This window comes from Cricetulus griseus, chromosome 7 (genome assembly GCF_003668045.3).
Source record: "Cricetulus griseus strain 17A/GY chromosome 7, alternate assembly CriGri-PICRH-1.0, whole genome shotgun sequence".
NCBI classification, from domain to species: Eukaryota; Metazoa; Chordata; class Mammalia; order Rodentia; family Cricetidae; genus Cricetulus; species Cricetulus griseus.
This window is the reverse complement of record NC_048600.1, coordinates 51,578,662-51,604,589: the sequence shown is the minus strand read 5'-3', so window position 1 is coordinate 51,604,589 and position 25,928 is coordinate 51,578,662. Positions and strand designations below refer to the sequence as shown.

Sequence of the window (25,928 nt, the reverse complement as noted above, 5' to 3'; positions counted from 1 at the left end):
GTCAATGAATAAGCCTCCCTCCTTGTTGCTCTCAAGCTTTCCATCACTTCAAAAAACAACTTGGAAATTTGTGGAATGTTTACACCATTAAATATAAGTATATTTTTGAAAGGCAACTCAGATGTGTAGTTAAGAAAGGCAATGAAACCTCTGTGCAAATTGGAAGTTCTCTAGCCCTTTTATTTCAAATCGAGCTCTGCCCTCCTGGTTCATACCACAAACACATCGAACTCTAAGTTGCCACATGCTGTCTTGGATTAACTCTCCAATAACCCAAGCAATAAACTCTCATGATCACACAACCTACCCCACCTCTTTTTGTCTCTCCCCCCCCATTTTACTCTCTAATTAGTTGCATTCTTTCCTAAGGAGTTACTGCCCTGATCTTGCAAATGCTGTGGGTAAGAAATGTATATTTAGTAGCTCTGCGGTTGGTACAGTGGATTTATTGCTGTATCCATCATTCTTGTTCAGGAAAAATTTACTCTTCAGTTTTTGAGATGCTGCCTCTTGCCACTGCTGACAAAAACATTGTGAAAATGTAAAGCGCTTTTCAGGTCAAAAAACTCAGTTTATTTGAAACAGTGTTGGACGCAAATGTGTAGTTGTAGCAAGTCATGATAGACAGGTACCTTTGTAAGAAAGTACCATGTACCCACGAATGTTTAAAGAATAGAAATTTCCTTCAAAGCTTTGTCAAGCTGGGGAGTTTATGATAGAAATTTTGGCAGATCTCAAGGTTTGGCAGGTGTTTAGTGAGGACAGTTTCCTTTTTCCTTGAAAATGGCACCATTCCGATGAATCTCTCAGAGTTGACAAATTCTGCCTTCTCATGGAAGATCAGAGGGCCAGAAGGGACTACAGACCTCTTGCAAATCTTTTTACAAAGTAACTTGCCCATTAATGAGGTCACAACCCTTCTGACATAAAGAACTCTTGAAAGATCAGCATCTACTCCTAAAATGGGGCCCCTAAAATGGGGCCCTACTATGGATAGGGAACAAAATACAAAGTGTATCAAAAATAGCAAGATATGTCTTTGTTGCTGCTGGAATGCCACATTTTGCTTTTAAAGATTGTTGCAGGAATAGAGGGTCTACCACACCAAGGAGAGATGAACCACAAGGCTTTCTCAGAAGTGTTGCCCTTGGTGACTGGCTTATTTAGACAGATAATTGTCACTTTGTCCATCTAGATAGCATGAGTTCCAATCTAGCATGGACCTGATTAGTGACATTATCTCTAGGGAGTCACCACCTTATATCTTCAATTTCCTCTTCTCTAAAATGCAAATACTGAAAGTATGTTTCCCATAAGAGTGGTTTAATGATTTAATACAATAATGCATTAAAGCCCTTAGTGCCTGACACTTCACAGGCCTTGGACCTTATTGATTACTTATTAGTATTTGCTGTGTTTCACTCTGTGTCCTATAGCAGGAGACCTTCTTTCTTTATGCGATGCATGGAGGACATGCACATAAGAAAGATTGACCATCACCTTTTGAATGTGTAAGGAAGACATATTCATGCTTAATGACCAAAGAAGATAGTTTCAGAAAGAGGCTCAGGTTCTCCTGTCCTTGGTACTTTAGATTAGGGATGGAAAAGTCAGCTGTCTTAGGTGAATAATAACGTTCATTCGTTCATTCTCTTGATTGAAGTGTACAAGAGAGCCAAAGCCCGTGTGTGCCTCCCTCACAGGCATCTCTTCTGCAGCTCCAAAGTTCCCTGTGTGTTTACATGGAAGTCCTCCTTTTTCCAGGTGCTCTCAGCACCAGCCACTTGGATTCAGCAAGGACGTTAAAATGGAAACACATTTACAAAGGAAGAAGGCAGGTAGGTCTCAGCATAAGTGAGGCCTGATGAGTTGCTATGGTAACCTCATTCACTATCACAAGGGTCAGTCTTACAGAATCAGATGGTGTTCGAAAGAAATGTTCTGGAATTTCCTTAATGGTTCATCTATTTTCGATTTAAAAAAAAACAAGAGAGAGAGAGAAAGGATGAACATACCACAATAGCTTTTCTGGACTGCCCAGAACCACCAGAGCAGCCAATGGTGTAGACAGGAAAGAAGACAGAACCATGAGGAATTAGGAAGTCCCCTCAGTTTAGAGACCCACTTTTCCATTCTCCAGTTACATGTTGAAATCCAGGAAGAAAGAAAATATTGTGGTTCAGAACGGTCCCATCCTCCTCACCAGGTAGGATCCTACCAATTGGTAAGTTTGTTAGCAGTTGTTTAAAACAGCCAGTCAAGTGTGTGTCCTTTGAAAGCATGTCTAGGACATGGGTGAGGTGATATCTGTACTTTAATTGGATCATTTGGTGTTTTGCTGCTGACCTTTGATGATGTGATCTCTGATAATCTCAAAAAATTATCTCAAGGTCTACCAGGGGTGCCTAGAAACAGCTTGTTTTTTGTTTTTGTTTTGTTTTGTTTCCAGTTATTTTTAAACAAAATGGCACCTGTGTCACAACTGGCTCATTTGCATATGAGGGCCTACATACTTAGGTGTACTTTCTTTTCTGTGGAGACCATTGCATTCTAAAGGGGGAAATAATAACCACAAAGGGGAACATATTCATTTATCATTAAAAATCTATTTCTTCGTGTTCTTAGTGTTTGTACTCTATTCTAGCTTCACATTGGTTGATATGCAGTTGTGCTCGCTTTTGTCCCAGTATTGGGATCAGGGGTTCACAGATGTTTCTGCTGAGGTGTTTTCAAAGAAATACTAAATGATTAAGGTACTTCCAGCATAAAACAAAAAAATAAGTTTTATCCATCCAATTATGTACTATTTATAGCAGTAAAATCAGATACTACAAAAACAGGTGAGATATTTTTTTCCTTCTTATTCTTCTCCTCTTTCCTTCTTTTCTGATGGTACATTTTCTATGTGTTGGAAACATCAGAATAAACAAATAAGCCAAGAAAAAAGAAACACTGAAAATTGCCTGCAATTTTACCATTTAGCAAGACTCACTGTGAACACTGTGAGAAAAGTGCTCTGAGGGCTTCCTCTACAATAATACATGATACAATTTAAAATAATAATATTCACATAGCACTCCCTGTATGCCAGGCACTGGGAAAGACACTGAACACTTAATCCTCCATGAACCAGGGACACAGTTAGCAGAAATTGGCTTCAGCAGGGCTATAAATGTAGTCAGCCTGAGGAGGGGAGCCTTGGTTTGCTCGATAGTCTGGCTGCATTCCACCCTACACTCTAGTTTGCTTTCTATGGTACAGGAGATCTCACGCTAAGCAAGCATTGTAGCATCGAGCTATAGTCCCCAACCCTTAGCATCCTTTTCAGGGAGCTGCTCACTGGGTTTTCATAAGGACTTGGTATCCCAAGGCCCTTGCTTGTTTTTAGTTTTCTCATTTCTTAACTTGTGAACTTTGCTCCCATGTTTTTAGACATTGTAGTGTGGCACTGTTTTTGGATGATTTTCTATGTGTTTACAGCTAAAAAGGCATGTAGTAGATGTGTCTAAAGATCCCACAGTGTGGGCCATGTACACTGCACCACTTTATAGAGTGTTTAATTGAGGAGGTGCTGTCTTCATCCTCAAAGCACCACAGTTCTAAGGAACTCATGGACTAACTTTGTTTGAAAAACAAAACAGATTGCATGTTGCAAGACAGAGCTGCTGGCAAAATGCTCCACCGTGTCAGATTTATACAAACCCATCTCCTGTGTATTGCACCATGTCCTAGAAAACTGAAAACCATGAAAACAAGTGCTCATATTTTAAGGAACTCAATGACAGCTGATAAAATATTGCATTTTCTCTAGCAGTTTTTACATAAAGCTTCCACCTTAAAGAAATGGATTTGATGGGACTAGGTGGTAATTTTTTAACACAAGCGGTGACAAAATAAACACCATCTGTTAGTATTGACTTATTCCACAGCATTCTCAGGCTGGGTGATTTTATTTCACGTTTTTCAGAAATGGCTAATGACACATCTGGTAGTCAGGGAAGGTACACTCTGGGTGATTAAATGTGGTCATAAGTTTACACAAAATGCTGACAGGACATTTTTCCCCCTTCCCATTATAACCAATGGGGCACGTCTGAGTCCCGGCTCTTCATTCCAAACTCTGTGTAGAATTATCTATTTGACAGTGTCTGGACTTTTGGAACAATGCTGAGGTCCTCTGAGAAGTAGGTCTTGAGACAGAATTAAGTATGAGAGAGATTTACTGGAAAAGCATCTATGAAGATAGAAATAGAGACACGGGGTAAGAGAGGCCCTTTATCCAGCAATGTGAGAGCTGTATCAGCAAGAGAGAGTTCAGAAGAAGAGGGTTATGGGGAAAGAGTGTCAGACTATCACACACTCTGAAAGCATATTAGAACATTGGGATTTCCAGGGGTCAAACATGCCCATTGGAGATTTTCCACACTGAATGGAAATCGGCAACCATGTGTAGTCATTGGCTCAGAGCAGCCTAATGTAACTGTAGTGATGGAGGTGAAAGAGAACAGCAAAGGTGACCTTCCATGAACTCTGTTGCCACTGCAGGAGATCTAACAGGTGTATTTTCATCTGTACACAGGTGGTAACAGAGAGATGAGCTTTATTATCCCTTTCTGTATTCATCTCCATATGCCTTTTTTAAAAAACAAAGTCTGAGCATCTACCACATAGAAATATTTACATCAGCTACTATGTGGCCTCATGGATAATAAGGAAGATGGAGGTTTATTGTTGTCCAGTGGTGTCATGCAGTCCTGGATATGTGGTACACAACTGTAATAGAAACCCACTGTGTAGCCAGTGATGTAAGAGTATATCACACATACCCATGCATGGCACATGATATTTAACAAGGATAAGAGGTCTACTGCTTTATAAATTTATCATACTAGCTTACTCTTTTTTTTATTTTAGAGTGTGTTCCTTCTACTGATAAGAATATAATTTATTGTAAAGCAGTAGGCTGTGTCATGCAGACAGCAGCCTCAAATGTCTACTGATATCCAGTCTCTCAATTGCAATAAGAGGACATAGTGAGTGGCCATCCTATTTCAAATAGGTTTTTGTAAATCCACCCTGTGATCATCATGCACTGACATGCTTCCAAGCGATGCTGAAATATGGCATTCAGTGGTCTCTCCTCCAAGACAACTCAAGCAACACACATGCACATCAAAGGATTGGCACAGTTGGGGGAGGGCTGTTTTATTATGTTCTGTTGGTTAGGGGAAGGTAAACAGTGTTTAACATAGTTTGTGCCCCACCCTGTGCTTCAGATGCTCAGGAACATCTACTGTTACAGGTTTTGTTTTCAGTGGGAGGATGTTCTGTCATGTTTCTCCTCCTCGGTCTGTTAACATGGAACCTCTACCTCCTATGTGAATAGAAAAATCATCTACAAGGACAGGTGGAATTTGGGAAGAATGCATTTTTCAGTCATTCAAAACCATATTTTGAAGGACAGAAGGGGGAAGTGAATGCTTGGTTGCTAAACTACCTGTCTTAATAAGGACTTGATAGCTTTACCTTCCCTAATATTTGCAACCTTTTGTGCTAAACAGGGCTATGTTTTCATTTGTTTTTGTAGATTTGGGTTTTGTTTATTTTACTTTATTTTTTAGAAGAAGTAGGACATGAGGTCCAGGGAGATCTGTTGGCATTTCATTGGCCCATAGCTTGAAAGGATAAATCAGAAATATAAAGACATTTTCTCCTGTTCCTCCTGAGTTCAAACACAAACTAGAGCAGCCAAGAGTTCGTTTTGTAAATCACATTCCCTTCCATTCAAGAAAGACTTCTGTTATTGGTGGATAGAATTATGTCTTGAAACAACACTGAACAAACATCACATGTTGTAACCATCTTTGCTACTAAATACTGATGCCACTCTAAGCTCATTATTCCACTTCTTAGGTTTCTATTTTTCTATCAGTAAATAAAAGAGATTTAGTTAGATGCTATTATCACACTTCCTATTTCCTAACACCAGGCTTTTTCAGCTCATCTGTAATAAGACCTGTGATTCAGCTACATGTGTCATACTTAAAGCAATACCTTCTTTACATTAAGTGTTTTGAAAATGAAAATACAGAGAATGCCAGCACGAAGTAATAAGTAATTACAGATAGAAATTATAATAGGAATGATAGACACAACACAAAAAGAGAGAAAGATGATAGATAGATAGATAGATAGATAGATAGATAGATAGATAGATAGATAGATAGATAGAATGTGGTAGGATAGACTTTGTGTCTGTGGGCTCCACATACAGGACCCACCCAGCAAAGACTGGATTTGTTTTAAATTGTGTTAGTACTAAATTTGTATAGAACTCTTTTCTTGCCACTGGAATGTGCTAGACAAACCATTTATGTAGAATCTGCATTGCATTAGGTAGTATAAATAATCCAGGGGTAATTTACAGTGAATAGAAGTGAAGGTATAAGAAAATGAAGACATGTCACTATTTCACATTGAAGAAGTAAGTACTCTAGGATCTTGGTATCTATTAAGAGTTCTGGAAACAACCCTCCATACAGACACTGGAAACACACACATACACACACACACACACACACACACACACACACACACACACACACACACACACACATTCAAGCACATATGTACACACACCAGAGCAGGTATTGTTTAAAAGCATGCTAACAACCCACAGACATTCTACTTCTGCTAATCAGAAGCTTTGATGCTAGCATAAAAGACACTCTATCTCTAGTGGAAATGTTCTGAAGACCCAGTGATGTTTAACACTGAAATCATTTGGTGGGTGATGAGTATCCTAGATTTTGAGATACACTAAAAAAAAGTAGCATGATTTCTATCTCATGCCCTTGAGATTTCCATGTTCTCCTGACCATCACTTTGCACCACAATTTCCCTTCATTCTTTCAACTGCTAAGTTAGTAGTAGCATCATTCCTGGAACATCAGGGATTGGAGAGGGTTAGGATGGGGAGATGGCTGAGTCAGTAAAGGGCCTGCTACAAAAGCATGAGAACCAGAGTTTGGATTTTCATCTGCCACATACAAAAAAAGAAAAACCTTGGGTATAAGAGTGAATATCTGTAACCACAATACTCAGGAGGATGAAAATAGGTGTATCACTAGGGTTCAGAGGCCAGCCAGCCTAGAATTGATGACCTCTAGGTTCACTGAGAGACCTTGTCTGTAACAATAAGGTGAGAGGGGCTTGAGAGACAACTCTGTGCTTGCAGAAGACCTGAGTTTAGTTCCCAGAAACCACATGAAAGCTCTCAACTATCTGCAACTTCACTTCCAGGACATCTGACACATTCTTCTGAATTCTGTGTGCACCAAGTATGTATGTGGTATACACACATGCATGCATACAAACCAAACACTCATATAGATAAAATAGAATAAATAAATCTAAAAACAAAATTTACTAAAGAAGGTGGAGAGCTATGGAAGAGCACCCTTGATATCAACCTCTGGCATCTAGATGCACACACCCACTCAAACACAACCCTACAACCCATATAAACATACATACATACAAAAGAAAACACTCTTAGCATATTGCTTCATAAGTAGAAAACATAAGACCTAAGATAATAAGAACAAATAAGAAAAAGTCCTTTTTATTCTCCTGCATAGGTTTAAGGGAAAGAAGTAGACAATGCCATATAGGCAAAATGAAGCCTCAGGCCAGCTATCCTGTGTCTTCTAATGCCATTTTACTAAGTTAAAAATAGCCTAAAAGGAATAGTAAGTGAATAGAGAGAAATATACAGTGATTTCCCATGTCTCCAATCTTATTTCCTGGCCTGCCCTCCATCCTCAGACTCTAGTGAGCTCTGTTTCTTACTTTGTGGTTTTTAGGAAGAGCATGCCACTGTAGGCCAGCAGAATATGGTTCCAACACCAGCTGCCCTGAACACCAGGGGAAAGATGCAGTGGTTCTGGTGCTCGGGAGTTATGAGGTTTTCCAAGTGGATTTTCAAGGACTCGATGAACTGGAGAAGTCTCACAGGTTGAGGAAAGATAAACAGAGTCCTTGCTCTGGGGCCAATCCAATAGCTCTTAACAGTACATCTACCCTCACTCAAACTGTGGGTATACCAAACACACTCGTGAAATCTGAAGCTGACTGTAGCCCTCTCAGCCATGCTTTTCAGAACCATTTATAAGACCAGGGTGGCTTGCTGAGCCTATTTTAGGTTGCAAACCACAGACTTCACTGCAGCCCTGCTTGTACCTCTCTTCATCTCTGGGCCTTCCTTCCATCCATTGCAGGAATGCAACTCCCTCAAATGATCTAGACATGCATCCCCCTTCTGACAACCGGGCTCCACTCACCATATTGTAAACTTATGACAGACCTTAGGTGCCCTGCTCATAGCTTGTTCTCCGGGTCTAGGAAAGTACTTAGTAAATCGTAGTAGGTCAATAAATATTGAAAAGTCAAATGAACTGGCCCAGAGCAATTGCCCCCATTCGCTCTAACTTAGTAAATTACTTCCTAATTCTGGCTGTGCAGTCCTGTTACCTGGGGTTTTGTTGGTAACACAGTTTTCCGGATCATCACCCCGAGATAGTCTGATTCAATGTGTCTTGGGTGAAGCTGAGGAATCTGTATTTTTAATTAACATCTCAGGTGATTTGGACACAGCCAGGACTGGGGCTGATATCTGGGGATTGCTCTCAGGGGGAATATTACCGGAGATGGAACCTTACTGTCTGAACCATTTAAACCACACTGCCTATGTTGTAGACTATTCGTTAACAGGATATCCAAGATTTGTCCAAATACAGAGCTCAAGGGCCCATCCAGTTGGGAGATACTTCTGGCAGAAACAACTGTGTTTATTCAGACCTAGGAAGCAGTAAAATAGGAAAATGAGTATCCAGTCAGGTGCTACCATCTCCGAAAGAAGGTGGATTGATTAGATTAACAAAGTGCTGAGCCACTGAGATGCTGCCCAAACGGCCTTTGGGCTTTCTTCTTGAGCAGCATCAATCCACTGTGGAATTGTGGCAGATGGACAGTAGTGTTGCATGTGTTTGTGCTGGGAACAGGGCCATTGCTAGTTCTTCTGGTCCCCCAAAGGGCAGCCTGGTTGGCTTACACAGTTCAAGTTGGCAGTGTGCAGTGGAAATTAAGAGCCCAAGCTTTGGAGTCAGACAGCCCTGGGTCTGAAACACAGAATGGTCACTGATTAAAGTGTGACATGAGGCATTGTGCATAGCCTTTGTGAGACTTGGATGTTTCACCAGTAACTAAGGATGATATTTTCTAACACATGAGTTCATGAGGACCAATCAGAACAGAGTGGCTGGTGTTTTATATACATGGTACTCAATAAATGAAAATACCATAGCCTTTGGGAAGCCTGACTTATAAGAGTCCACTGGCCCAAAATTGCCCTTCCAAATCTCCCAAAACTGAGAATAGTAGAACTTGAAATGAGTTTAAAAGTCTCTCATCCAAACTTCACTGACTCTTGGTTCATGCATAGCTTAGGATGTCCACGACAGATTGTCCCCTATCATGCTAGAAATGGAATCCAGTGTCTTTTAATGCTGCATAGGTATTCCACAACTAAGTTGCATGCCTAATAGTTGGTTTTTCAAGTCAGTACTTCACTGTATAGTTTAGGCTGACCTTAAACTTACTGTGTAGCCCAGGCTGGCCTGAAACTATCTGTGCATCCCAGGCTGGTTTCAAACTCATCATCCCTTCAAGTGCTGGGATTATAAGTATGTACAACTATGTCTATCTGACCATTGATTTTTAGTCAAGTTACATAATCTCCCTGAAAATTGGATTGGGTTTCCCTTAAAAGGTTGGACTTGATTCCATTTGGCTTAGTTCTAGAAACATCTCTCCTAAGTAATAAATAAGCAAAGCAATGGTTCATGGAGGACTGAATACTGTCATTTGTCAAGATTTGATGTTCCTTCCTAGAAGAAATTTATATATAAAAATATAATGTTGATTAAGGCAAAGATTATTAAATATGGACAGGAGTAACAGTAGCAGTAGGCATGCAGACCGAAAATAATGCCAAGTTCAACATTTACTTAGAGGACTTTGCCCAGTATGACACCTATATTGTAGTGTTCTCTCATAACCATATAGGAAATGTAGTCAGTTGTGGGACTGTTCCTTATGGAATGTGGGTGATGTTCCCCCAAAGACTTAGTTAAAGGTTGGAATTCCACAAACACAGCAAAATCAGTCCTATTAACTATTTAAAAGAATAATAATACATCATGGAAAAATAAATCTTGGGAGCAGAACACTTTAATTGATGAGAAGTAATTTTATTGCAATTCATCTATCAAAACTTTTAAGGAATATATCATAAGCCTTGAGCGGGGATTTTAGTGCTTCCAGACACATACAGAACTGAGCCTCCAAACCTCTTTCTTTAGATCCGCCTATTTCCTGAACCTCCGCTATACTTACTAGTATAGTTTCTAGTCCCAGCCAAGTGTTGTAACTCTGATGGGGCATTTGCTTTTGTCAGGAGTTGCAGAATGCCATCCTTAACTGAAGCTAAATGTTGAAATTGTCAAATCAAGTATTCTTTTTTAAAATATTTTTAAATCAAAATATAACCATAACATCCCCTTCTCTTTCCTTCCACTAACACTTCTAGTATATCCCTTTCCTCTCTCTAAAATTCATGGCCTCTGTTTCTTTCATTGTTGTTAGATATGAATATACTATGAATATATATATATATATATATATATATATATATATATATATATATACTGCTAAATACATAAATGCAATCCACTCAGTACATATGTTACTTGTATGTATATGACCTCAGGGCTGATCACTTGATATTGCATAACCAAATGAGGACTCTGCCTAAGGGAACACTATTTTTCCCTCTCTCATCATTCCTTAGTTTTCTGCAGTTCTTTGTCTAAGGTTTGGTTCCTATGAGATTTCTCTCCTTCCATATCAGTGTGTCTATTGATGTTTCTTGTTCAAGCAGCCATGTTGATGAGAATGAGACATCATGGGTGTAGCATCTTTGACATTTCTATAGATGAAATCTCACAGCAAACTTCTTGTTTTCTGGTTCTTGCAATCTTTCCATCCTCTTCCATTATAATCACCAAACCTTAGGTGTAAGACCTATGCTATAAGTGTATCACATAATCACTTGTTTTCTGCCTTTTGGTCTGTTGCACTTTTCTGTAATGGCCTCTATCTGTTGAAAGAAGACATTTATTTGATAAGAAATGAGACCTATACTTATCTAGGAGTACATGTATAAATATTTTAAATGTAGCTGAAAATTATGCTGGCTTAATGGATCCAGATCCATGACTTCATTAGAATTTGGTAGCCTGCTAGGTTTCCAGTATCATACCAGACTTCTCTCTAGATGAATGGACCTTAAGTCCATTAAAAGAACTGTTGGTTACTACCATGGCATCTGTGCCACTATTGCACTCTCAGGATTATTGTACCATGGTACTCTTTGTTTTAGTCCACAGACATCATGTGGGTAAGCACTAGTTGCTTTCCTCCATCCAGCAGAGGTCATCTGGGTCCTGTGTCTGAATTACAGGGTGTCTTTTGCAATAAGGATTTAACTTTAACCTCTGGGAGGCAAGTAAGGACAATACCCATAGCCTATAATATTTGGGGAGTCTCCTGAACAACTCAACTCAAAAGGAGGCTTTTCATGTCTGATGCTGAGGTTTTGGTTAGTCTATGGCTTTTAGTGGAAGCACTGTCAGTACAGATGGAAAGATTTTGTTTAGACTATATATGTAAATGTATACACAGACTGATATGTATTATACATAATTTTAGGTAGATAGATTATAATATGATTCCATGTGTTTTGTGGACATGCATCCCTCCTCATTATGTATTTATCTCCCTTTTTTTCTAATTAAACCCCCCACCAGTTTTTCTCCTTTCCTTCTTCAAATTACTTGTACCCTACTATTCCCCTGTCTATTGCTTTTCTACCTACTCCTCGTGATCTCTTTTCATTTTCCTGGTTTCTGCATTTACTCCAGGTTACATATTCACATATAAAGACATGCAACTAGGACTGCAGATGAGAGAGAACATGTGAGGTTTGCCTTTCTGGGTCAGAATTGCCTCACTCATTAGGATCTTTTCTGATTCCATTCAAAGACCTGTAAATTTCCTATTTTCCTTTTTCTTCACAGCTGAATAGTATTCCATAGTATATTATGTACCACATTTTCATTATCCATTGTCATTTGACAGAAATTTAGAGTCTTTCCATGTCCTAGATATTAAAAGTGATTGGGCAATGAACATGGTTGAGTGACTATTTGCTGTGGTACAGCTGGATCAACTGGTACTTTTATTTTGAGACATTTGAGAGTTCTCCACACTGATATTCCAGAGTAGCTGGGCCAGTTTGCAAATCCAACAGTGGGTAAGGTTTCCCTTTCTCCCAAATCCCCTCCAATTAGTTACTTTATTGCTCTTTGTCAGTCTGACTGGCATTTCCCTAGTTACTACAGAAGTTAAACATTTTGATATCTATAACCATTTGTATTTCTTTTTAGAACTCATGAGTTCAGAGCCCAAGTCCATTTTGCTGAGTGAATGGCCTGCTTTCTTTTCCAGTTCTTTATATATTTTGGATATTAATCCTCTGTCAGACCTGTATCTAGCAAAGATTCCCTCCCATTCCGTGGGCTCCCTCTTCAGTTGATTATTTCTTTAGTGGGGCAAAAGCATTTTCTTTTATGGGGTCGCTCTAGTCAGTTGCTGGCCTCAATTCCTGGCCAAATACACCAAGGACTCTTTCAAAAAAAAACAAAAAAAACAAAAACAAAAAAAAAAAAAAAAACACTGGTCTTGTGGATTGACAGGACCATGGCCTGGGATTTAGGCTTTCAAAAAGTCCTTGTTTTCCATGTTCCCAACTCTCACTACCCCTCTTTTGCTAGACTATATTCTGCTCTCTTGTCAGCTTTGTTTCAGTTTCAAACACAGCGAGAGACAATGTTGTGTCTGTTTTGCTGCCTCCTATTCTACTTAACTACTTAACATGGATTCTAGTTCTATCTATTTTGATCAAATGATACGGTATAATTCCTATGGTGACCACCTGGATATGTGCAATAAGTGCGTATTAACCCAAAATTGAAAACCAATTGTTGAAAGAGAAGCACAGGCTAACTACCCGGATTGGATCATGACACATTACATACATATGCACAGTCATCACTTTGTACCCATAAAGACACACAATTGAAGTCGTGATCATAATATAACTCAGGTGATTCTCACGCATAGCCAGTGTCCCCAGCTGCCATTCAAGGTAGAAGAGAATCCCTTTTCCCAGAACTGGAGGTGATTCAGCTGTATTTTCAGTGTCTGCCTTTGACAAATTAGTTGCAAATTACGCTCCTGACTGCTTTTACATAACAATTAACGAAGACTTGTTTTCATGGGAGATGCCTTCATGATGAGCCTATTCACTCTGTCATAGCTTTGCTTTGCTTCCTTGCTGTGTTGTCTTTTAAATGAGCTTAGTGGATGAAGTCTTGTTGGTGCAGAAGGCCTGCTAATCATTTCTTTTCCTTCTCAGACTTTTGAGAATTGAGTCCTCGCTCTTAATCTCTGGGTGTGCATGAATAGTTCTCATTAGTCGTAGTAAGTGCATTAAGTGAAACTAACTATAGCCGCTCTCTGAAACCGGACCGTGTAATCACATTGTTCATCAGAAGGGATTTTTAGTGTTTACATGTGGGGGTGGGGGGAGGAGGGGGGAAGGGATTGTCCCAACTACATGAAGAGCCTATTCTTTTACACTTCACTTAATACAAGCAACAACAAACAGCCACCAAGCTTACCTCTGTTGGTATTTCAGGCAAGCTATGATTTGGAAGTTTCTTATGTACTGAACAATATTTCTCTGTGCTTCCTCCTGGTATTGTCATTTCCCATTGGGCTAATGGTGTCTCTAAAGCCTTGTTCTTTTTCAGAGGATCTCACACCCCCTCTTTAGCTACCCTCATTCATAGAACAGAATTTTATTTAGAACGATAGATGCATACCATAAGTATCATACAGGATTTTAGGCAAAACACCTGTGTCAATGGGTGACATTAAATAATTTAGGATGACATAAGCCTACAGTAAATACTTTAATAAATCACTGCATGTCCTAGAGTCCCCAACTCTAAAACACTGAAGTACCTATGGAAAAGATGGGCATGTTGTACATAGCTCCACAAACCCTTTTTATAAATGCGTATCAAAACTTGTATTTCATATCATTTTACATGTTGTGAAATGTTCTTCTGAAGTTTTTCAATCTTTAAAAGACACAAAAATCACGTTTAACTCCTGTTTGTACAAGCATGATTGTTGCACCAGTTTGCTGACTCTCCCTAAGAAGCAGCTCTCGGTTCCCTGCCAGACTTTTTGCAATGACCCTTTAAAACTGAAGAGGATTTAGCTGAATTGAGGGAGAGATTTCCAATTCTTCCTTGTAGAAGGCAGGAATAATTAGCTAGAATGTAATTATATCTCACTGTACTCCTTACATTAAAAAACATCGACAACAACAAAATTGAATTGTTGACTTGTGGCCGAATGTTTTTCTCCATGCAAAAGACTAATGTAAAGAAAAAGGTTGATTTATAGGATAGTCTGAAGAAATGATGAATCTAGTGACACTTGAACAGCAAAATTCTTAAAGTGAATATTCACATGACAGGTATTTGGGACTTGGATGTCTCAGTATGATTCCCTGTTTCCTTCCTGGAAAGTCTGTTCTGTAAGTCTGAAAACAAAATTAGCTCATGGTGTTTCACCACAACTCATGGTACTGATGAAAAAAACACAAAGAGACCCAGCTTGATGCACTAATTCCGCAGTCTCCCACTCAAATCAGAGCCAGACAATGTGCGGAGGAAACCCAAGTAAAATAAGGCTACAATTTGAATCTTGACATGCAGAGCTGTAGTAGGATCTTCCCTCCCTTAGCCATCAGTGCATCTCCCATAGCTCCTACCACTTCCTTTCCCTGTTTGATAGTTTATTCTTTAGAATATGTTAAGAGTGCAGAGGACTGGGTTTTGTTATAACATTGCATTGCATGCCTGCAATGTGCTTTGGTTTCATTCACCCATTAGTCACTGCTATCCCTCTCTTCCTCCCTGTTATTTTCATATTATTTTATTTCCACCTAAGTTCAAAAAATGATAGAAAGGATGGGCTCCTTATCTTTGTGAGACTGGCTTAGTTTGCTTACCCTGATGGACTCCGGCTACATCAAGTTTCCTGCCAAAGATATATTTTATATTTTTCTTTATATCTGAATAGTACTCCATTGTGTATATGTGCCAGTTTTTATTTGTCCACTCAGCCCCTCTGGCCACCTAGGCCACAACTTGGCTACCATGAGCAGCATGGGGATAAACATAGCTGTTCAGGGACCTCTAGAGCAAACTGCTCTTGATCCTTAGGGATATCTACCCTGAAGTTTGACGGCACCTCTTCTTGGGTTATTTAACACAGTCCTTATGTAGGATCAAGAGCTGTCATATTTGTTTTTATACAAAATAGACATCCTCCCTATCTTGGTGAGAAAGAACCAATGTAAATACTTTTCTAGATCAGTAGAAATGAGAAAAGAGCTCTCGAAATAGTTGAGATGATTCTTTCAGAAGGGACAGGATGCAAACATAGAAAGAAAGAAAGAAAGAAAGAAAGAAAGAAAGAAAGAAAGAAAGAAAGAAAGAAAGAAAGGAAAGAAAAGGGAAGGAAGGAAGGAAGGAAGGAAGGAAGGAAGGAAGGAAGGAAGGAAGGAAGGAAGGAAGGAAGGTAATTATGCTGCAACATCTGTCACTCCATTGAACACCAAGGCAGGTGTCCCTTCCTCCCTCGCCATGTGCATCCCCTCCCAAAGCTATGTGCTCCTGTTCAGTCAAAGAAGGGGAGGAGGACTAGACTGTTGTGGAATATTATTTTAACTAGGCAAGGGCGTAGGCCTTTTGTTTATGCTGTGGAATATTACTTTAACTGTGTAAAGGTGTGTTACATTTGTTTATGCTGTGGAATATTACTTTAACTGTGTAAAGGTGTGTTACATTTGTTTGTGCTGTGAAATATTACTTTAACTGTGTAAAGGTGTGTTACATTTGTTTGTGCTGCATTTGTTCAAGGATGTAAGGATGTGTGTTTAATTCTGTAAACTTATGTTGCATCTGTTTCACCTTGCCTGCCTAAGGCACCCAATTGGTTCAATAAAAAGCTGAACAGTGAACAGCCAGGCAGTAGAGGGATAGGTGGAACTGTGGGGCAATAGGAGAGAAGAAGAATGAAAAGAGAAGAAAGAAGAAAACAAGAATGAGAAGAACACACCCAGGGCCGGAAGCCAAGCATCTGCCAGCAAGACATGAGAAGCAGTGAAAGTAATATGTATGGAAAGAAAGAAAGGAGCCCTGGGGAGAAGAAAGGTTGAGTCAGGTGAAGAATAGAAGAAAGGGTATGTGATAGGTAGGGTTTTAGTTGGGGGGGAGGTGGTAGGGGAGGAAGGAAGGGAGAAGGGAACTGGGATTGTCATGTAAATCAATCTTGTTTCTAATTCAAATAAAAAAATGATTAAAAAAGAAAGGAAAAGAAAAGAAAAAAAGAAAGGAGCCCTGAGGCAAAAGGTAGATAAAGAGAAACAGGTTAATCTAAGTTAAAGAAGAAAAGCTACCCAGAAACGAGTCTACACTAGGTCGGGTATTCAAAACTAACAAGAAGTCTCTGTGTCATGATTTGGGAGCTAGTTGGTGGGCCAAAAGCCTGGTAGAAGAACTAGTCTTTTCAGCAAGAACCAATCTTCAACAAGAGTTAATGAGTAGCTCTACTCCCCTGCTAGAAGCTCTCAAAAGGGATAGGACTCTATCTCCTAGGTTACAATGGCCTATTACTCTTTGCTTACAAATGATTCTGTTAGTACTAAGACTGCACATACTATAGTCACCCTGTATCTACATCGCATATTTCAGTTTCTGGCATCCAACTATGATCTCAAAGCATTAGATATAAAAGGGTAGAGATAAATCCTGAATGGGTTTTAAACCCTATGTCTCTCTAAATAGAGTAATGAAATCTTTATGCAGCTATACATTCTTCTTGGGAAATATAACCTCCACTTGTCTAATGGGTCCACTCTGTATACATTACCTGCTTGTAAGTGATTAAGTAGCTTAGTTTCTCAGTCTTGCCTGCTCCTTACTTGGATGTTTTGTCCTTCCCTCTCCTCAGTGTCCTTCAACACTGGAACTATTGGTTCTTGGTGATGGCACAGTGAGTTGTACATTGTAGAATATTTGGCAGTGTTTCTACTCTCTAATAGTAACACAACCAGTATCCCCAATTTTGACAAGCAAAATGGCATCATCATTTCCAGATGTGCTCCAAGGATAAAATTTGCCCTCAGATTCAGAACAGTGTCCACTCTCTTCCTCCTCCTCATGTTCTAGCAGTCACTGTGGATGCCCCTTCCATATAGATAGTCTCCTAGTGTCTGCTTTTGTACATGGTTCATCTGGTATAAACCTTTTGCTCTGTGTTTCACTTTCCCATTGAGTCTTCTCAAAAACTCAGACAACATGCACACATAACATGTTTATCAGCCCCATATCTGTTCACTAGACAAAAAAGCTCCCTAAATACATGGTAGCATGTCCTTTGCTGTGTTTCCAGCACTTACCACAGGATGTGGACAATGCTGTATGTTAATAAACAGATTTGAAGCACACATAACTTTTGAAGCCATTTTCCATAGTCCTCTCTATCTAGTTCTATGTGTCTATCTTTAGCTATTACGCTTGGGTACTTTAACAAAGAAGTATCCCTGAATGTATAGATTTTGCTTTTATTCAGAGGTTCAATACTTCCCTATGCTCTTGACAGCAAATTAAAACTATCTTCATATACCAAAGAGAACATTGTCTAATTCTCTCACTTTCCCTTCTTTCATTGCACAAGTCTATCTCATGTCCATATCTGATTAACATTTCCAGGTAGCTTCTGCATGTAGTAACTTAAGCTATATGAAAAGGCCTATGCTTTTTAATATTTCTTATCTCAATAGCCTGCCTGTTGCTTTGGACTTTGGACTTGCTTTTTGAGTCAAGGTGCATTGTTTTTGTATGACCATGGCTACTCATCACCTTTGCACTTCGCTCTCTTTCCCTCCCTCCCTTCCTCCCTCTTCTTTCCCTCCTCTCTCTGTCATTGTACCACGTGAGCAGTCTCCCATCATCTTTACTTTCCTGCTCACACTTACTTGTCATTCCTTACATAGAATCAAGACATTTCTCCATCTCCATCGGACTCTAGCCACTCTTATATTTCTGTTCTAGAATACTCTTATCCACAACCTTCTAGAAATAATCTCTTAGTTCCCAAGACAGATCGTACATCTCTGCCTGAACAGGCCTCTGACAGTCTCAATGGCTTTGTGTGCCATGTGTCATCTGACAAATGTTTGTTTACTTGTTCTCCCCAGTGGCTTGACAAGAAAGTGAGAAGAGCAGAGTAGAGCGTCCAGAATTTTCTTAGTGTGTGTGTGTGTGTGTGTGTGTGTGTGTGTGTGTGTGTGTGTGTGTGTTTATTTTGTGTATGTGTTTACTATGTCTATGTCCACACACATACACTCAGATGCATGCCAGCCAAGGTGTACTTGTAGAAACTGGAGGACTGACTTGGGTATCAGTTCTCACCATCTGTCTTGTTTGAAACAGTGTCTCTCTCTCTCTCTCTCTCTCTCTCTCTCTCTCTCTCTCTCTCTCTCTCTCTCTCTCTCTTGTTCATTGCTGAGTATGCCAGCCTAGCTGGCTCATGAGCTTCTAGGGATTCTCTTGTCTCCACCTCCCACCTTGGATCCATTGGTGGTGTGCTGGTATTACAGATGCATCTACTATTAAGTTTGCCTTATTTATTTTCATATGGATCCTGGGGGTCTGAGTGGTTCACTTGGACTTGGATAGCAATCCTTTGACCCACTGAGCTATCTCACCAGCCCCAGAAATACTTTATAAAGAATTAATAAATGACCTTTTTGAAAAGTGTAAATCTTCAAGCTGAGAATGAATCCTATATTTGGCTACGTATGGAAACCAGAGGAAATAGATCAAGTCACATTTTGGGCTGTAATTAATGCAAACAAATGCATGTGGTTATGAAGAAGACAGCCCTAAGTCCTTGAGATGTTTCAGAGCAGAGATGGAAAACATGTCAAGTCTTTGAAATCAAAGCTTCAAGGGATTATAGTGGCTCAAACACTGAAATACTGTGCTAAGTAGTTTTAGGGTCTCCTCTAAACTTAGTACAAAGGCATAGCAGTCTTCCTTTTCCCTGGTTTTGCTTCCTGGGATTTCAGTTCACCCAGCATCTGAAAATATTAAATGTCAACAATCTGAGAATAAGCAGTCCATAGGTTTAAAACCATGCACTGTTCTAAGTGGCATGGCAGCATCTCAGGCCATTCTCTCTCTCTCCAACCTAGGACAAGTATCAGCCTTTGTCCATGGTGTCTACACAGGCTACGCACCTGTTAGTCATTTAGCAGCTGTGTTAGTGCCCAGTTGCAATCCTGTCACATGCTTGTTCATAAGCTTAGTGCTATCTGGAGGCTCACACCTCTGCTGGGGGTCTTGGAACTTATCTCCTCTCCAAGGTAAGTTGTAGATCATTGCAGTATGATCCACCAGCAGAGTGTACTGTGAATATCAAGCAGGGTACTCAGTTGCTTGACATCTACAGTAAAGGAGCAAGTTAAAAATAAAGAGGGAATCCCAGTAGTCTGCTGATTTTACCTTATTTTGGCATCCAAGAATCATGTCTTGGAAACACACACTCGATCTAGCTGCCTTCCTTTATAGACGATGCAGCTAGAGTTTGCAGCATAAATATGCTGAGCAGGTCTCTCTGCTAGCAAAGATAGAACCAGAACAATGCCCTGCTGATTGTCTTTCTAAGAATTTTGAACCCTGCTGAGTTCATGGGGCAACATTCTTGTGCATGGCTTGCAGCTTAAACGGCTTCTGAATCCAGCATCCTTCAACCAATGGATGAGAAAGCAGGCAAGCTGCTAAAGGAACAGTGGAGTGATGATTTGTTTACAGTCGCCTGAGCTAGGCTTTTGCTGAACATATTGCCATTCAACATTGCCCCGCCCACTCCAACAGGCCTCTATGGTAGAAATTATCATTGTCTCAAATATACAAGTGTGAAAACTTAAGGCTTGCAGGATTAACTAGCTTGGGGGAAAATCACATAGCCAGAAACAGAGTGAGGTAGGCGTTGGCTCTGCCCAGCTCTGAATATCCTGCTTGTAAGTGCAAGGATATCTCAAAGGTTAGGAGACAATTTTACACAGTGCTTCTGAGGACGTCTTGAGTTCTTCACAAACATGGTAAGTGTGGAAACAGAACCAAATTTCCAGTGACACTTTGTTTCTTTGAGCAGATAGCACAGAAGTAGAGAGCACTTAGCTGAGAACATTTACAAAATTCCATCACTCCCTTGATGGAAAAATCAGATGAAACAGAAAGCACTTTCATAAAGTAGTTTCTTAAGATAGTTTAAAAATTGGAGTGTAAAGATAGAGGCCATGTGTGATGGATATTAAGATAGAAGCTGTAAGAGCTGTAATTCTCTGGGTACTCTGTACGTGTTAGGAAAGAGAGCAAGCACTTTAGGAGCACAGTCAGTTGAACAGCCAGCCACACTTCGAGATATCTTCCCTGGAAGACTTGTGCCCTGCACCACTCCACATGGCACCATTCATACAAATTATGACAGGCACAGTGGCTTTGAGTGTGGGAAAGTGCAACAGCCCTCCACACAAGATGGTTACTAGTATCCCACTCACTGAGAACATTGTAGTTTGGTGATTTGGTTCAAACTTAATGGAGATGAGACAGCACAGAACTGGGTTGTCACCGAGAGCTTCCCCCTGAAGAGTCCTCCTTTGTTCTTTGCTGCTCTTGGCACACTCTGCCCCATAAGTATCAAGCTGATTAAGTCTGTGTCACCACATGGACCTGGTTTATATGAAATCAGTCTTCATAGGCAGCTCAAAGCCAGCCATTAACGATTTGGTACTCTTAGCGCTCTGATGGTGGCTATCACAGTTCAGTCTATCTTGAGGGGATGTGTTTTAAATGCAAAATAAATACAACCCACCTGAGTGCATATTGATTCTCTGTTCAGGACCCTTATCCATCCTTTTGGTCCAACATGCTCTGGAAAAATAAAATCGCTGTTGAGAAACAGTGCTTGGTTCAGCCTGACTACACTGAGTTGTCTCTATCTTAGGGGGCAGGGACCACAAGTTTTTCAGGGGAACTCGAGGAAGAACAGTGTGTGAATTAATTTTAGTTTCAAAAGAACAGCAGGAATTATTCAGGTAAAAAAAATACGTATGTTAATATGATGCAACTGGCACATTTTATCAGTGTGACCAGCGGTGCTTTCTAAACAACAGCTGCTAGAAAAATGTACACAAGAAATGTGGCAGACCTGAGAAAGATATAATTTCTGTTCCTAGTCACTGTGTGTGTGTTTTTCCTGATGATTACATCTCTCCTTCCCCCACCCCATCAGGATGTAGGGTTTTGCTTAAGTTGCAAAGTCATAGTTAAATGAGGCACCTGGCTCTTGCTTGGCTGAGCCTGTATGAGCATGAATCTATGAATATTCCAAACTGGTTTGCAAGGTAGTGCTATGACCATTGGCCATTGTTAACATGTTTCATCTATTAGGTTCAAGTTATTCTGTATGACATTAGCACAGGGGAGTGACTACTTATTCTTACACTGTGTGCTGCCATGTTCCAATGACAAGGAGTGAAAATAATATAGTTCTGGTGTGAATAATGGAAACCCATTGGCTTTACTCCCACAACTTACCTGAGGCCCTGGGCAAGGAAGTTGAGCTCTGGTTCTTACGTCCTAGTTTTAAAAATAAAAATGATAATACAAAGCTCACAGATAGCTCTGAAGTTTCCCTAAGTTGATATGTATGTAAAATATTGGGCAAGTCTTTGGTTCTTAGTGGATACTAAATTATAGCTATGATCATCATCATCATATTGCATTATTCTCTGCTGTGCCCTAGGCAAGGGTCTGCCTATATACATTTTCTTATTTTAATGCTAGCTGGTAATTTTGCAAGTGACCTTTGTTCGTGACAACTTCTGCATATGTTATAATACACTTAAAGAGCTAAAGGTAAGCTTGTTTCTTTGGATGTTAATTCATATCATTTCTTCCCAGAGACTGTTGATTTTGGCGAGTATCTGTGTAGCCCACTTTAATTACCTCATTAAGCTCATTCAATTTGAGGAATTTTCACACCATTTTGAAGATGGCAACAGTTACAGAAAACTGTAAGGTGTGTTCCCTGTCTTCAAAAACGAGCTGGGAAGGGACCGAAATTCATTTGTTTACTACAAAAACAAAATGTCCCTGAAATACCAAGGAAAGTTGTGTCTGACTCATATTTTCCCCTTTGGTCACAGTAAATGCCCATTATAAGGTAATCCTCCTCACCTATCATAACAAGGAGGAAGTGGACAGTGAATCTCAACATCAGTTTGAACTGATGATTACAGGGTAGGGTATTTCACAGGTAAAGTCAACTTGCTCAGACCCCCCCCCCATTCCTTCAGTTTCAGAGAGGAAGTTGCAACTGAGCTATGTGTGAATAACCAAATCCCAGGCAGGACCCTTGGGATTCTTCTAGAAAGTTCTGCCCCCTCCCCACTCTATTACACATCTCTATTGTCCATCTCTGGTTTGGCAAGTTATTTGTTTCTGCATTGATGTCCTGATTCGAGCCCTCCCTCTGTCTTCAGGACTTGTCACTTGGTGAATTTCCCATCAACGAGGAAAGTGCTGTTTGCTCCACAGAGTGGATCTGTTGGGTAGTAAATGCTTTAGAGGAACTTCTGCACCCATTTTCTTGCAGACTCTTCACTTGCAGGCATGTGACGCTCATTCTTTCTCCCTTATGCTCCAGTTCTTCTTGTTCCTGTATTGTGTCTTCAAGAATACCTTAAGTGTGGACATACATAACTCAGTCAGACAGACCTGTGAGCCATCTAATAGCCATGCATATACCACAAAGGTTTGACTCCATTTTGAAGTAGAAATTTACCAGTGGTCAGAAATTTCCAGTCTAAAGCCCTGTGTAATGATTGCTGAAAGGTGCATTCGGTACCTGGTTTACAAAAAAAAAAAAAAAAAAAAAAAAATGCTACTTTAGAATTAAGCAGAAAGGAAGCTGCATGTGATCGTTCCTTTCCAGCAAGGAAGGATCCACATGTTCTGCATAGCAACCTACTGAATTGACACTAGTCAAGTCTAGTCTCTTCAAGGTATTTATTCAGAATGAAATTTCAGCTTCTTGTGTGATGTAGCAAATAGCTTTTTAGTTATATAAATATATATATATATTTGTAAATTTTGTAATAAAATGTAATTACAACACTCTCCCCACTTCCTGTCCTCCCTCCAACCCTCCCATGCCACCCACTCCCTTTCATATATGTGGTCTCTTATTATTGAATTATTGTCATTGCATATATATATATATATATATTGGTAAATATCTAAATACTGCCTGCCAAGTCCATTTAGGGTTGTTTGTATTTGCATGTTTTAATGTCTGACCACTTGGTACTGGATAACCATTTAGTGGGCTCATCCTTGGGGAAGACTGACTTGCCCTCTCACTAGTCATTAATTGCCTATAGCTCTTCATCTAAGGTTGATGCTCTGGGAGATTTGCTCCACCCACATTGGCATGTCAGGTAGTCTTGGCATTGTTCATATCTTGTTTAGGCAACCATATTGTTGAGATCTCATGGGTGTGGCTGCCTTGTCTGATCTATAAGACAAAATCACATGGCATATTTCTGGGTCCCCTGGCTCTTATGCTCTTTCTGTCCCCTGTTCTGTGATATTCCTTGAGCCTTAGGCATAGGGCTTGTATTATAGATGTAGAAATAGTTTTTCTACTTGACTTAATTAGAGAATGAAAAGAGACAAAGATTTTTTCCCTCCCCATCAAAATATGTATTTTGGTTTGTATAGTTGTTGGTGTTTAGGCAGCCATATTGTTGAGATCTCATGGGTGTGGCTACCCTGTCCTATCTACATTATACAAATCCTGGCAGGTTTCTGGGTCCTCTGGATCTTATGCTCTTCCTAGGTTTTCTCTTCCTAGCTCCTGCTTTTGGTCTGAAAAAAAGTGGAATGGATGGCATAGAGAGGAGGAAAACAATGGCTGCATTCTGGCAGAGGAAAATGAGAATCCCTTGAATTTAGGCAGTTCTGAAGCAGTCTCCTCATAGCACTGTGTGGTTGAAACAGGTCACACAACAAGCCAGTTGTGAATTCGTGCTGGAAACTTTTAGCTCATCATTTGGGCATCTCCACAGTGTGTGATATTGGGGGTCAGTTGTAGGTACTCTTTGTTCCCTTCTCCTTGTATTCAACAAAACCACCTTATCTGTTGCTTCTGCAATCTGGACCCCTCCCTGTACAAATAAGTGATTTTTATTTGCCACAACAGGTCATTTGTCTGCATGTAATCCTGGCCACAAGTTTCATTTAACCACATTATTTTCTAAGAGTTATAACCTGTGCAAAGCACAACCAATTATATCTGGCCTAGCTAATACATTTAATACAAAGCCTACAATGCAGAAATTAGTACTCCAGGTGAAGTCATTCCATGTGGGGCACAGTCAATGTCTCTAATAAAATAGTGCTCTGCCCTCACCCAATTCTACAATGAGGAAGATAAAATATACTCCAGCAGAAGTATTAAATACCAATATTATGTGCCACATGATTGAGTACAGAAACAGCAGTGACAAGAAGGAAGAGGCCAGCACAGGCCACAAAAATCAAGGACAAAGGAGGCTTTGAATAACAAGTGCCTAGAGTGACTTCGAATTGCAGTGACCTTGTGGGGGTTAACCGGTTTTGCTTCTCGCTTCCACATTGTCAGAGTTGAAAGAATCAGTTCTTTTTGCCTTGAGTACTTAAGTTTGTGTGTGTGTGTGTGTGTGTGTGTGTGTGTGTGTGTGTGTGCTACCTCTGGGTTGTGATTCTTGATATGAAGGAAATATGATGTCTTCTATTTGTTAGTCTAGGATGCAGGCGAGTGGCGCTATAGGTGCAGAAACAAGGCATGTGTTTGGAATGGGGAAGTGAAAGGAAGGCAGATGGGTCTGGGTACATTGATTCTTACTTCATGTCAGTTCTGAAGAATGCATTATTGACGATGGAGGTTGAACAGTTTCAAGCTGGTAAAAGTCACTGTCAAGCTATGTGTTGCTCTGAGTTTGTAGGAACGCCCTCAGAAGACAAACCCTTGCTGTGCTCTGTCTACCCCTGGGCTTTTTGTGCATTGGGGTGAGAGAAAAAAATGAACTGTTTTCACCACAAATGTTGAAAGGAAAATTTTGAGCCCACGCTCACCCTCTTAAGCAAATGTGGCTGTCATGATTCTGTGGGAATAGGTATGGAACACTTTTGAGCACAAAATAGGCACTCAATCATTTAATATCAATGTATAACCATCAAATGGATGAACAGATAGAATAATTATTAAGGCCATGATCTTGACTTCCTGCAATATTATATCCCAAAAATATGAAATAAGACGGATAAGGCTGAGTGTTTGTCTTATTTCTTTGACTATTCTGGATAGAGCTTCAGAATATATTTGTGCCTTTCCCTGGTGTTGGCATCCTCCTTGTCTGCCTCTGAAATTCATTTCTGGATATAAAACTCAGAGCAGGTGGACCGTAAAGATTTGCTTATTAGCTGCAGTAGGAGGGAGAGTATGGATGGCCCTAGCCCTCAACTAGAAGTTAGTTCATCCAATTCAGGACA

At 40.0% G+C, this 25,928-nt stretch overlaps 1 protein-coding gene across 2 annotated transcripts in view; it reads left to right on the top strand.

Annotated features, from left to right (window-relative positions):
* LOC113836627 (teneurin-2) overlaps positions 1 to 25,928 on the top strand; it is a 934,552-nt gene that overhangs the window by 376,804 nt on the left and 531,820 nt on the right. The window lies entirely within an intron of this gene.